At 40.7% G+C, this 13,132-nt stretch overlaps 1 protein-coding gene across 11 annotated transcripts in view; it reads right to left on the reverse strand.

Annotated features, from left to right (window-relative positions):
- RABGAP1L (RAB GTPase activating protein 1 like) overlaps positions 1-13,132 on the reverse strand; it is a 795,491-nt gene that overhangs the window by 108,006 nt on the left and 674,353 nt on the right. The gene's annotated exons all lie outside the window — the stretch shown is intronic.

The following is a 13,132-nucleotide window of genomic DNA, read 5'->3' on the forward strand; positions in this document are numbered from 1 at the left end:
AACGCTCTGTAAAAAGAGAACACATATAAATTTGCTTGCATGTATAAAAATATTTATAGAAGGACACTTCTAAAAAAAACTACTAAAACCGCTAGGAAAACAGGAATAGGTAGGTAGCTTCACTGGATATCATTTCATATTTGTTGAAATTTTGATACTGTGTGCATGTATTATTGATAAAGTAAAATTGTAAGAGTTTAAAAATCAAAACCTGTACTTTAAAACATCTTTATGAAAATATCTCTAATTATCTCCACCATTCCTTTATTCAATAATTAGAACCTTACTGGCTGCTAACACTATGTGCCAGGTACTATGGTAGGGAGAGAGAGAAGAAATAAAACAACCCACAAGGAAAATGAACTTCAGTGTACAACTCAGAAAAGCAGATAGAATATCCCTTTTCAGTGAGTGCGCAGGGTGCAAGGTATGGCAGGAGCATATAGGAGAAACAGCACCTACACATTTCTAACAGTGCTCACATCACTGACTCATGCATGGCTGTTTACATGGCTGTCTCTCAAACTGGACTGTTATCTCTTTGACGATGTCTCAAAGCTTAACACAGTGCTATGCACATAGGAGGTATACATGGTTAAGTGAACTACTAAATAAAGGTATAACAGAAATAATCACTGCATTGTTTTTTGTTTTTTGAAACAGTTAAGAGCTAATTAAGGCTGGGAGTGGTGGCTCACACCTGTAATCCCAGCACTTTGGAAAATCAAGGCAGGAGGATCACTTGAGCCCAGCAGTTTAAAATCAGCCAAAACAACTTAGTGAGGCTCCCTCTTTACAAAAAGAAAAAGAAAAAGAAAAGGAAAAAAATAGCTGGGCATGGTGGTGTACGCCTGCAGTTCTAGCTACTTGGGAGGCTGAAGGGGAGAATCACTTGGGCTCAAGCATTTGAGGCCGCAGTGAGCCGTGATTGCACCACTGTACTCCAGCCTGGGTGACAGAGTAAGAGAGACTATCTCAAAAAAGAACAGAAAGGCTGGTCACAGTGGTTCATGCCTGTAACCGCAGCATTATGGGAGGCTGAGGTGGGAGGATTGCTTGAAGCCAGAAGTTTAAGACCAATCTGAGCAACAATGTGACGCCCCCCCCCCACCCATCTCTACAAAACACACAAAAAAATTAGCCAGGTGTGGTGGCATGCACCTGTAATCCCAACTACTTGGGAGGCTGAGGCAGGAGGATCATTTGAGCCCAGGAGTTTGAGGCTGCAGTGAGCCATTATCATGCCACTGTACTCCAGACTGGGTAACAGAGAGACCCTGTCTCAAATAAAAATAAAACAGGGTTGGACGTGGTGGCTCACGCCTGTAATCCCAGAACTCTGGGAGGCTGAGGTGGGCGGATCACAAGGCTGAGGTGGGCGGATCACAAGAGTTCGAGACTAGTCTGGCCAATATGGTGAAACCGTGTCTCTACTAAAAATACAAAAATTAGCCGGGTGTGGTGGTGGGCATCTGTAATCCCAACTACCCAGGAGGCTGAGGCAGGAGAATGGCTTGAACCCGGGAGGTGGAGCTTGTAGTGAGCCAAGATCATGCCACTGCACTCCAGCCTGAGTGACAGAGCGAGACTGTCTCAAAAAAAATTAAAATTAAAATTAAAAAATAAAACAAAAATTTCAAAAAAGAAAACAAAAGAGCTAACTAAGTACTCAGCTAGACTCTAACCTGATTCCATCATCATAAGAACTTAGTATATGGATCTAAGGATAAAAAGATTTAAAAATAAATTCCGTATCGTATACATACACACACATGAATGTATTTAATTGTCACAAACATACTGAAGGTTATGCTTATAACTATGTGGGATTTCATCTTCCCCCAATATATTAAATATGTACAGAGTGTGTATAATTCCCGTAGGCACAATGCTGGGCTTGAAATACAACGGTAAAAACAGAAATAGCTGGCCGGGCGTGCTGGCTCATGCCTGTAATTCCAGCACTTTGGGAGGCCAGGTGGGTGGATCACTTGAGGTCAGGAGTTTGAGACTAGTCTGGCCAACATAGGGAAACCTCATCTCTATTAAAAAAATACAAAAATTAGCTGGGCATGGTAGTGCGCACTTGTAATCCCAGTTACTTGGGAGGCTGAGGCATGAGAATCACTTGAACTCCAGCCTGGGTGACAGAGTGAGATTCTGTTTCCAAAATAAAAAACAACAGACATAGGGAAGTTATATGTTACTGAAAGATTCATTAAATAATCACAAAAGTAATTTTCTATACCATTAAGAGGAAGAGAGAAAGTGGAAGGCACGATCAAGATTTCTCCTAGTCTGCAGTAAGGAAAGAAAAGACTTGTAAAAATCTTTGTGTCTCAGACAGTATCAGATAAAGGTTATATTAGGGGTATGTGGAGGGAATTCATTGAATTGAACTTAGATGGAAAAAAACCCTTTATTTTCCTGAACCTCTAACTGAAATTTATCAGTTCCTTCTATTATAAATGTAGCCAATAATCCACTGTGTTATTTGTGATTCTACCACCGATATCACAGATATTTTCATTCACATTATATATATTACATATATCTCAAAATTATTTTGCAATTATATTAGCCTCACTACCATTTCTTGCTATTTAATGTGTTTAATAAAGAAGTTCTTATTACTGTATCATAAATCTGATTTCTATCTGTTTTTGTAATTGTATTTTTTTTTCTTTTGAGATGAAGTCTCGCTCTGTCCCCCAGAGCTGAAGTGAGGTGGCGTGATCTCAGCTCGCTGCAACCTCTGCCTCCCAGTTTCAAGCAATTCCCTTGCCTCAGCCTCCCAAGTAGCTGGAATTACAGGTGCACGCCATCACGCCTAGCTAATTTTTGTATTTTTTTGGTAGAGACGGGGTTTCGCTATGCTGGCAGGCTAGTCTCGAACTCCTGACCTCAAGTGATCTGCCCACCTCAGCCTCTCAAAGTGCTGGGATTACAGCGTGAGCCTCTGCACCTGGCCTATTTTAGTGTATTTCAATACAAATGATTTTCTTTGTAATCTTACCCATCTTATTTTATGCATTTAAAAACACTTTTTTTCTGATAACGGGTCCATGGACTTAACCAGACTGCCAAAGGAATCCATGACTCCCCCCAAATTTCTGCAAATCCCTGGGCTATAAATATGGATCAGGTTGAGATAACAATGTTGGCATACCCTAGAAACACTGGCAAGAGATTTCTGTTTCTATTTACCTTTGGAAGGGATGGGGAAAAAAAGGAATGCCAATTCACTGTACAGTTCCAAGTAAAATTAATAATGGTAAAAGACTGATAAGTCTGAATTTTCAATTTTACTGCATTTTTCAATGAGTATATGTCATATTTTGATGATGCATCTGTGGAGGTACAATTTTTGTGAATATTATGTAAATGTGCTATTGAGAAACACAGTGCTTATATATTTTACACAGCTAACCTAACCATGGTGATCATATGAAGGGTCAGTTAGGTCAATTATATATGTGGTAGATTATTGTTCAGCAAATATTCACTTTCCCCTCCCACAACCCCTATTGTGGAGTACACTTTCCTTCTCCAGTATGTTGGAAGCGGCCTTTTGATTTGTTTGGTCAATGGAACATGGACAAAAACCAAAGCGTGAGGCCAGGCATGGTGGCTCATGCCTGTAATCCCAGCACTTTGGGAGGCCAAGGTGGGCAGATCACTTGAGGTCAGGAGTTTCAAACTAGCTTGGCCAATACGGTGAAATCCTGTCTCTACCAAAAATGCAAAAATTAGCTGGACATGGTGGCACATGCCTGAAACCCCAGCTAATCAGGAGGCTGAGGCAAGAGGATTGCTTGAACCTGGGAGGTGAAGGTTACAGTAAGCCAAGATTGCACCACTGCACTCCAGACAGAGTGAGATCCTGTTTCTAAAAAAAAAAAAAAAGAAAAGAATTAAATGGTGGCAATGCTGCCATAAAAAATGTAAAAGTTATGAAAATATCTATCAAATTTGCCCTTAGACTGCTTCACACATTTATTAACTTACTGCCCCTCTTAAGGAAACTGAATCTAGAAAGCATATGGATTTCAGAATTCCGATGCAGACCAAGAGCATTAAAGGCCTTAAAATTGATAATGGAAGTTTTAAGTTAAAACAACTGTTTTTAAAACAACTGTTTAGGTTAGTATTTAGCATTTTTATCCTTCTTCTCCTGAACCAACTTTTTCTATAACTACAGTCCTGACTGTGTCGGATGAGAGGGCTTCTATATTTCAGCCTACTAGAAATCCTATTGTGGGCATTACAATTATAGGGCTATACTGTTTTATTTTGTTTGCTGTAAATCCTGTTTGTAAATAAGCTTGAAGTCCTTGCAATGAGTTTGAGTACTACAATTTGATTTCATGTTGAGCTTGTGCACTGTGGTAAGTTTTGATGTAATACTGGTTTCTCGCTGGGCACGGTGGCTCACTCCTGTAATACCAGCACTTTAGGAGGCCGAGGCGGGAAGACCAACTGATATCAGGAGGTTGAGACCAACCAGCCTGACCGACATGGAGAAACTCTGTCTCTACTAAAATTTCAAAATTAGTCAGGTGTGGTGGCGCATGCCTGCAATCCCAGCTACTTGGGAGGCTGAGGCAGGAGAATTGCTTGAACGTGGGAGGCAGAGGTTGCAGTGAGCAGAGGTCATGCCATTGCATTCCAGCGTGGGCAACAAGAGCAAAAACTCTGTCTCAACAAAAATAAATAAATAAATACATTGGTTTCTCTAATAATTTAATCATCATTTTACTTTTATTGTTTCTGAGATGGAATCTCACTCTGTCACCCAGGCTAGAGTGCAGTGGTGCAATCTTGGCTCACTGCAAGCTCTGCCTCCCAGGTTCATGCCATTCTCCTGCCTCAGCCTCCTGAGTAGCTGGGACTACAGGCATCCGCCACCATGCCCAGCTAATTTTTTGTATTTTTAGTGGAGATGGGGTTTCACTGTGTTAGCCAAGATGGTCTCGATCTCCTGACTTCGTGATCCACCCGCCTCAGCCTCCCAAAGTGCTGGGATTACAGGTGTGAACCACCACACCTGGCCTTAATCATCATTTTAAATTTCTGTTAACCAGGCCAGGTGTGGTGGCTCACCCTTATAATCCCAGCACTTTGGGAGGCTGAGGTGGGAGCATCACTTGAGCTCAGGTCCAGATCAGCCTGGGTAACATAGTGAAACCCCATCTCTACAAAAATTAAAAATTAGCCAGGCATGGTGACATGCACCTGTACACCTAGCTACTTAGAAGGCTAAGGAGAGAAGATCACCTGATCCCAGGAGGTTGAGGCAGCAGTGAGCAGGAGACCTTGTCTCATCCATTCATAAATAATAAAAGAATCAATTTGGAATAATAACTAACATACACATGCCACTTTCCATGTGCTAGGTATCCAGTGCTTTACATATATTGACTGAACTAATTTTCTTAAGTGCTTTACATAAATTACTGATTTAATTTAAATTTAAACTTAATTTTGATATAATATTACAGGTACTACCCACATGATTCCTGTAAGAGTTACAGAAAGAGGAAAGAAACACGAAACACGGCTTGGCAGTTAAAGATAGGTTTACTTTAGATAAAACATGAGAGGGGCTTCTGGCCAATTTCGGTCAGGAGCACTTTCTCGTACAGACTCCAATTTTACAGATGAGAAAAATGAAGTTTGAGATTAAGTAATCTGCCCAAAGTCATAGAGCTAATTGCGGGTGAGGTAGGATTGGACCCAGGCAGTTTAGTTTGAGTGTGTGCTCACAGGGGCTCTATACTATCACAAAACTCAACTAACACTATTCGGTCAGATTCTCACCAAAGAAATTTGGAGTTGTGATTCAGATGGTAGAACTATAAATGTGGATGCTGTGTAGCAGCAATATTCTGCCATAGAAATAAAGAAGCCGAGAACTTGGAGACAGAGAAATAAAGTAGATGTCAAGAGAGAAGTTTTAATTAGATAGCAAGAGATAGGGAGAATGGTTGCCAGCGTCAGTCCAGTAACCAGCTCTGTTGCCTAGACGAACTGCCCTTGTATTTAAAGGAACACACCTTGTTGTCCACGTGATAAAATTCCTTTCTTGTTTAAGATAGCAAAAGATTTTATTACTTCTAACTATAAGAACGTTAACTCATCAGAACTGATCAACCAAATGATTGGTTGGATGCTTGAACTGAAATGAAATTGATAAAGTAGTGCCAAAATATGTACTTGCTATGTAACAATGAGAATAAAAAATATTCAGATAACATTTTTAAAATATGGATGAATCTTGTTAGTTTATTCTAATCAATATTTGAAATGTATATCTAGTAAAGATTTAGAAATAACAGTATTAATTTTATTGTTTTCCCCATCTCTGACATATGGAATTGCTCTGAATTTTGTTTTTTAATTTGGCATGCTTGATGTAATCTGTGCCAATCCGATACGGAGGAAGTAATTACAGAATGCTTACCCTCATCTCCCATTTATAGAACAGAGAAACTGTAGCTCCAAGAAAGAGCTCCCTTCCTTTGCTGGCACAGTGCTGCTATTTTTGTTTCTGTCAGTTAAGAATATCTATCCAGTGCCAATATAGTATAGCCATGTGTTAGTCTGGTTAAATGGCTTTTGTTAAAGGACGGCGTTCTAACCATTGGACAATCAATTATCTTACTGTGATACTGTGACCTTGAATTTCTAGATATGGAACATGGTAAAGCCAGAATAGGTCATTTTTCCTCCATTCTATTCTTGATAACCTAACTTTCTCATTCCCAAAGACTGTTGACACTACAACAATCTCCACTTTTGTATGGCTGGAAGCTTAATTTTCAACTTATCTCAATCATTTACTCTTCTCATAACATCAGTTGCTGCTTCTTCCTAAATAATATTAATGTATATACCCTTTGTGAGAACTAACCAACATGCGTAGACTAATTTCTTTCTTTACACTGCCACTGTCAAGTGTCTAAGTCCAGACACTTGTCATCTCTTTTCACTTGCACTGCTCCAATGTCCTTTACAATTTTTTTTTCCTTTGTCAATGTGGGCCCTGCCAGTCCATTACTGCAAGATTCCTGCTGCAGTAATTGATCTCATCTACTCATCAGAAGGTTTGGCCTATATATACTCCCTTCTATTGGTTCTACATTGCCTTCCCACAGTCCTGAGCTCAAACCTAAGATCTTCAGCACCATCTTCAGGGCAGAAGGCTTCACGTTTCCTGTAGGACTGATATCCTGATAGTGATTCCCTAATCAAGCAAAGTAATTCTCCAGTGTAACCCAACTAGTCCATTTTCTCCTTTTGTCCTCCCCATTCCTCCTCCTGCGTCTCCAGGGTGCCTTATCTATTCATCCCACTTCTTCCTTTGGACCTTCTCCAAATAGTCTGAGTAGCTTCTCCCTTATTAGAAAAGGAGACAATTAGTTACAGCTTTCACTGTGCTAAATATTTTACAAGTGCTCTCAAATAACCTCATGGTAATCCAATGAGGTAGTACTATTATGTCTCTCAGTTTTCAGATGAGAAAACTAAGGCTGAGAGAAATTAAGTAGCTCGCTGGTAAGTAGTGAATTGAAAACTTGAACTGAGAACTGTGTAACTTTAAAAGCAGGTGTGGTGGCCCACGCCTGTAATCCCAACACTTTGGGAGGCCAAGGCAGGTGGATCACCTGAGGTTAGGAGTTCGAGACCAGATTGGCCAACATGGTGAAACTCCGTCTCTACTAAAGACACAAAAATTAGCTGGGCATGGTGGTGTGTGCCTGTAGTCCCAGTTACTCAGAAGGCCAAGGCAGGAGAGCTGTTTGAACCTGAGAGGTGGAGGTTGCAGTGAGGAGAGACTGAGCCACTGCACTCCAGCCTGGGTGGCAAAGCCATACTCTGTCTCAAAAAAAAAAAAAAAAAAAGTTCTTACGTTCTGCTAGTAGTGACTAGGCTTTTGTTTAGTTTATCATAGTAAACAATATTGGTCTAGCTAATTTCTTATTTTGCTTGTGTGTGTATGATATGGAAGACCTAAGAAGTTATGCTTGGCTTCCTTATTGTTTTTTCTTACCTGTAATTTATGTAAAGTGATCTGTGATTTTCTTGCATCATCATTCATTTTAAGGACTCAACAGGATATAATCATATTTTCCAAAGTGTGGATAGAGAGATTTCTGAGTTCAATTTAGTGGGTCATAAACAATTAAAGCCTTTAAACATTGAATAGAACAGAAAAATCCCTTTCATACGTAACATATGGCAACAGTAGGTATTGTTTAGTCAAATTTTCTTTCGGTTTTGTGTGTGTAACAGCTTGCAATGTATATTTTACTACAGATTCCTATCAAAAACATAAAAAAGACACAGGGTTACTTATGAATAAGAAAAAAATGCAGTATCCACACCTGAGAACCACTGCATTTAATGGGATTTTTACCATTCAAGGAATCAAAACACCTCCCATTATGAAACAAAGTCAAATTACAGAAAGATATTTAATTAAGCCTGTACTAAGAAAGTTTCTAAATACCCTGAATAATAGTGAACCCAAACCTAAGGAGGATTTTATAAGTTAGCAAGAGTGTAATTTGCTTCACAGTGCAGTTATCAGATTGAGAAGCAATTCCATACTATAGAAAATCTGAGAATTTCTTTTATTTGATTTAAAATGTTCATCTTGGCCAGGTGTGGTGGCTCACACCTGTAATCCCAGCACTCTGGGAGGCCGAGGTGGGCAGATCACCTGAGGTCAGGAGTTCGAGACCAGCCTGACCAACCTGGAGAAACTCATCTCTACTAAAAATACAAAATTAGCCGGGCATGGTGGCGCATGCCTATAATCCCAGATACTAAGGAGGCTGAGGCAGGAGAATCTCTTGAACCTGGGAGGCAGAGATAGCCATGGGCCGAGATCATGCCCCATTGCACTCCAGCCTGAGCAACAAGTGCGAAACTCCATCTCAAAACAAAAAAACAAAATGTATGTTTGATGAAAAAATGTTCATCTCAGAGCAAAAAATTCAATATGGAATTAAAAGCAAATGAGGTCAGATATGGTGGCTCACACCTGTAACCCTAGCACTCTGGGAGGCTAAGGTGGGTGGATCACTTGAGGTCAGGAGTTCAAGACCAGTCTGGCCAACATGGTGGAATCCTGTCTCTACAGAAAATACAAAAATTAGCTGGGCATGGTGGCTAGCACCTGTAATCCCAGCTACTGGGGAGGCTTAAGCAGGAGAATTGCTTAAACCCAGGAGGCAGAGGTTGTAATGATCCCAAATTGTGCACTGTACTCCAGCCTAGGTGACAGAGCGAGACCCCATATTAAGAAAAAAAAAAGCAAATGATATATATTTTTATCTTGCACAATTTTAGTATAACTTTTCCAAATGAACCAAAACCAAATATTACCTCCAAAAGACTATTTTAAATTTCAAATCTGATAAAGAAAACTAAATATCTTCAGAAACTTTTATAATTTAATACCCCAAGATCTACATTATTTAAAAGTTTGGTATATAAAACAGTATTATGTGTTTCTATCAGAACTCCAAGGCTTTTCCATATTAGTCAACAAATTCTATTTAAAAATGAGCTACAGGGTTAGGAGTGGGATTTCCCTTTGGTGCAGCTAGGGTTGCAACAAGACATAATAGACATACAATCTACAAATGGAAGAGTGTTTCCTGGTAAACACATTTATATTAATTCATTCATTTTTTTTCTCCCTCCCAGTCTCTTATGTGCCTGCGTCCATACAGATATACACACACAACATCCTATACTTATTGAACATAGGATGTTCCCTATGACTTGTTCACTGTCCACCTCTTCAGCCACCGCTGTCTTCTACACTCTGCTACTTCACATCTCTGTATTTGTTTCTTCTCTCTTTTAGCCTAGAAAACTCCTGTTAGTTTTTGAAGACAGCTCAGACCTCTTAAGAGGCTCTTGGCTGGGTGTGATGGTTCATACCTGTAATCCCACCACTCTGGGAGGCTGAGGTGGGAGGATTGCTGGAGCCCAAGAGTTCAAAACCAGCCTGGGCAACATAGCAAGACCCCATCTCTTAAAAAAAAAAATTAGCCAGGGGCAGTGATGTGCACCTGTGGTCCCAGCTACTCAGGAGAGGCTAAGGTGGGAAGATTGCTTGAGCCCAGGACTTTGAGGCTGCAGTGAGCTATGATCACACCACTGCACTCAGGCTTGGGTGTCATGGTGAGACCTTGTCTCAAAAAAGGAAGAGAGGGAGGGAGGGAGGGAGGGAGGGAGGAGGAAGGAAAGAAAAGAAAAAAAAAAAATTCAGAATTGTTTCATTTCTTTATGATGGTCCTGTCAAGATCCTCTTTTATTTTATTTTTTTCTGTAGAGATGAGGTCTCTCTATGTTGCCTATGGTGGTCGTGAATTCCTGGGTTCAAGGAATCCTCTTGCATTGGTCTCCCAAAGTGTTGAGATTACAGGCATGAGCCACAGCACCCAGCCATAATTCTGAATTCTCTGGATAAGCTTTCATGGTGGACTAAAATAAAATTTAAAGATTATCCACAACCGTGGATTATCCTATCCTGATTCAGTTATAATGTATATTGTAGTTAACTAGGGGGTTGGCAATCATCTTCATATAATATATATAATTATAAAAACATAAAGTATATATATTATGTAAAGAAAGCATACAACGGGCCAGATGTTTCTCTATTAACACTTTCACTTCCAGAAATATATTATGGTTTGTTTTTTTTTTTTTTTTTGAGACAGAGTCTTGCTCTGTCTTGGCTCACTGTGACATCCACCTCCTGGGTTCAAGCATTTCTCATGCCTCAGCTCCTGAGTAGCTGAGATTATAGGCATGTGCCACTATGCCTGGCTGATTTTTGTTATTTTTAGTAGAGACAGGGTTTCACCATGTTGGCCAGGTTGGTCTCGAACTCCTGGCCTCAAGTGATCTGCCTGCCTCAGCCTCCCAAAGTACTGGGATTACAGGTGTGGTCCACCACACCTGGCTGAGTATATTACAGTTTTATATCTGTTTTGCTTTTTGCAAATCTTTCTGCTTTGTTTTTGTCTTCCAGCTGATTCTTTTTTTTTTTTTTTTTTTTGGACAGAGTTTCACTCTTGTTTGCCCAGGCTGGAGTGCAATGGCACAATCACGGCTCACCGCAACCTCCACCTCCCAGGTCCAAGCGATTCTCCTGCCTCAGCCACCCTAGAGCTGGGATTATAGGCATGTGCCACCATGCCCGGTCAATTTTGTATTTTTAGTAGAGACAGGGTTTCTCTATGTTGGTCAGGCTGGTCTCGAACTCCCGACCTTAGGTGATCCGCCCGCCTTGACCTCCCAAAGTGCTGGGATTACAGGCGTGAGTCACCGTGCCCGGCCCAGCTGATTCTTTTAAACTGCATCTCTATAAAAGTGGAGAGAATATAATGAATCCCTATGTATTAATACTTATCACACAGTTTCAATAATTATCAACGCATAATCTACTGGTTAATTTTGAATCTCTGCAGACATTTCATCCATAACTATTCAATATATATCTCTAAATGATCATTTAAAAAAATAATAGAATCAGCTGGGTGCAGTGGCTCACACCTGTAATCCCAGCACTTTGGGAGGCCAAGGTGGGCGGATCATGAGGTCAGAAGTTTGAGACCATCCTGGCCAATATGGTGAAACCCCGTCTCTACTAAAAATACAAAAAAATGGCTGGGCGCCGTGGCTCATGCCTGTAATCTTAGCACTTTGGGAGGCCAAGGCAGCAGATCACAAGGTCAAGAGATTGAGACCATCCTGGCCAACATGGTAAAACCCTGTCTCTACTAAAAATACAAAAATTAGCTAGGCATGGTGGCGTGCACCCGTAGTCCCAGCTACTCGAGAGGCTGAAACAGGAGAATCACTTGAACACAGGAGGCAGAGGTTGCAGTGAGCTGAGATCATGCCATTGCACTCCAGCCTGGGTGACAGAGCGAGACTCTATCTTAAAACAAAAACACAAAAAAACAAAAAACAAAAAAAATTAGCCAGGCATGTTGGCGGGTGCCTGTAATCCCAGCTACTCGGGAGGCTGAGGCAGGAGAATCACTTGAACTCAGGTAGGCAGAGGTTACAGTGAGCTGAGATCACATCACTGCACTCCAGCTTGGGCAACAAGAGTGAGACTCCTCTCAAAAAAAAAAAAAAGTCATAATATCAACGCACAAAAAAATTACATAATTCTCTTAATATCATTACTAAATACCTAATGAGAGGTCAAATTTTTCCAAATTATCTTATAGGTATTTTTATACTTTGTTCAAATTAGCATTTAAACAAGGTTGATTTATTGCATCTGGTTGATATAACCCTTAAGTCTTTTAAAATCAATCTACAGCTTTCTCCTTTATTTTTTTAATTTTATTTTTTGTAATTTGTTGTTTCAAGAAATAGCCATGTTTTTAAGGTTCCTGTGCCTTAAAATAGAGAAGTAGGGATTCATACTAGTTAGGTTTAAGTGTTATGATACACTCTTTCGTTCTGTTGTTTGTGATGAGTCCTATTAAATATAATAAACAAGAAGTTACTACAATTGTAGTTAAAAAGTTGATTCTGGAGACCAGGCGTGGTGGCTCACGCCTGTAATCCCAGCACTTTGAGAGGCCAAGGCGGGCAGATCACCTGAGGTCAGGAGTTTGAGACCAGCCTGACCAACATGGAGAAACCCCATCTCTATTAAAAATACAAAATTAGGCCGGGCGCGGTGGCTCACGCCTGTAATCCCAGCACTTTGGGAGGCCGAGACGGGCGGATCACGAGGTCAGGAGATCGAGACCATCCTGGTTAACACGGTGAAACCTCATCTCTACTAAAAAATACAAAAAAACTAGCCGGGTGAGGTGGCGGGGGCCTGTAGTCCCAGCTACTCGGGAGGCTGAGGCAGGAGAATGGCGTAAACCCAGGAGGCGGAGCTTGTGCTGAGATCTGGCCACTGCACTCCAGCCTGGGCGACAGAGCGAGACTCCGTCTCAAAAAAAAAAAAAAAAAAAAAAAATACAAAATTAGCCGGGCATGGTGGTGCATGCCTGTAATCCTAGCTACTAGGGAGGCTGAGGCAGGTGAGTCGCTTGAATCCAGGAGGCAGTGGTTGCAGTGAGCCAAGATCGTG

The sequence above is a fragment of the Chlorocebus sabaeus genome, chromosome 25 (genome assembly GCF_047675955.1).
Source record: "Chlorocebus sabaeus isolate Y175 chromosome 25, mChlSab1.0.hap1, whole genome shotgun sequence".
In the NCBI taxonomy this organism is placed as follows: domain Eukaryota; kingdom Metazoa; phylum Chordata; class Mammalia; order Primates; family Cercopithecidae; genus Chlorocebus; species Chlorocebus sabaeus.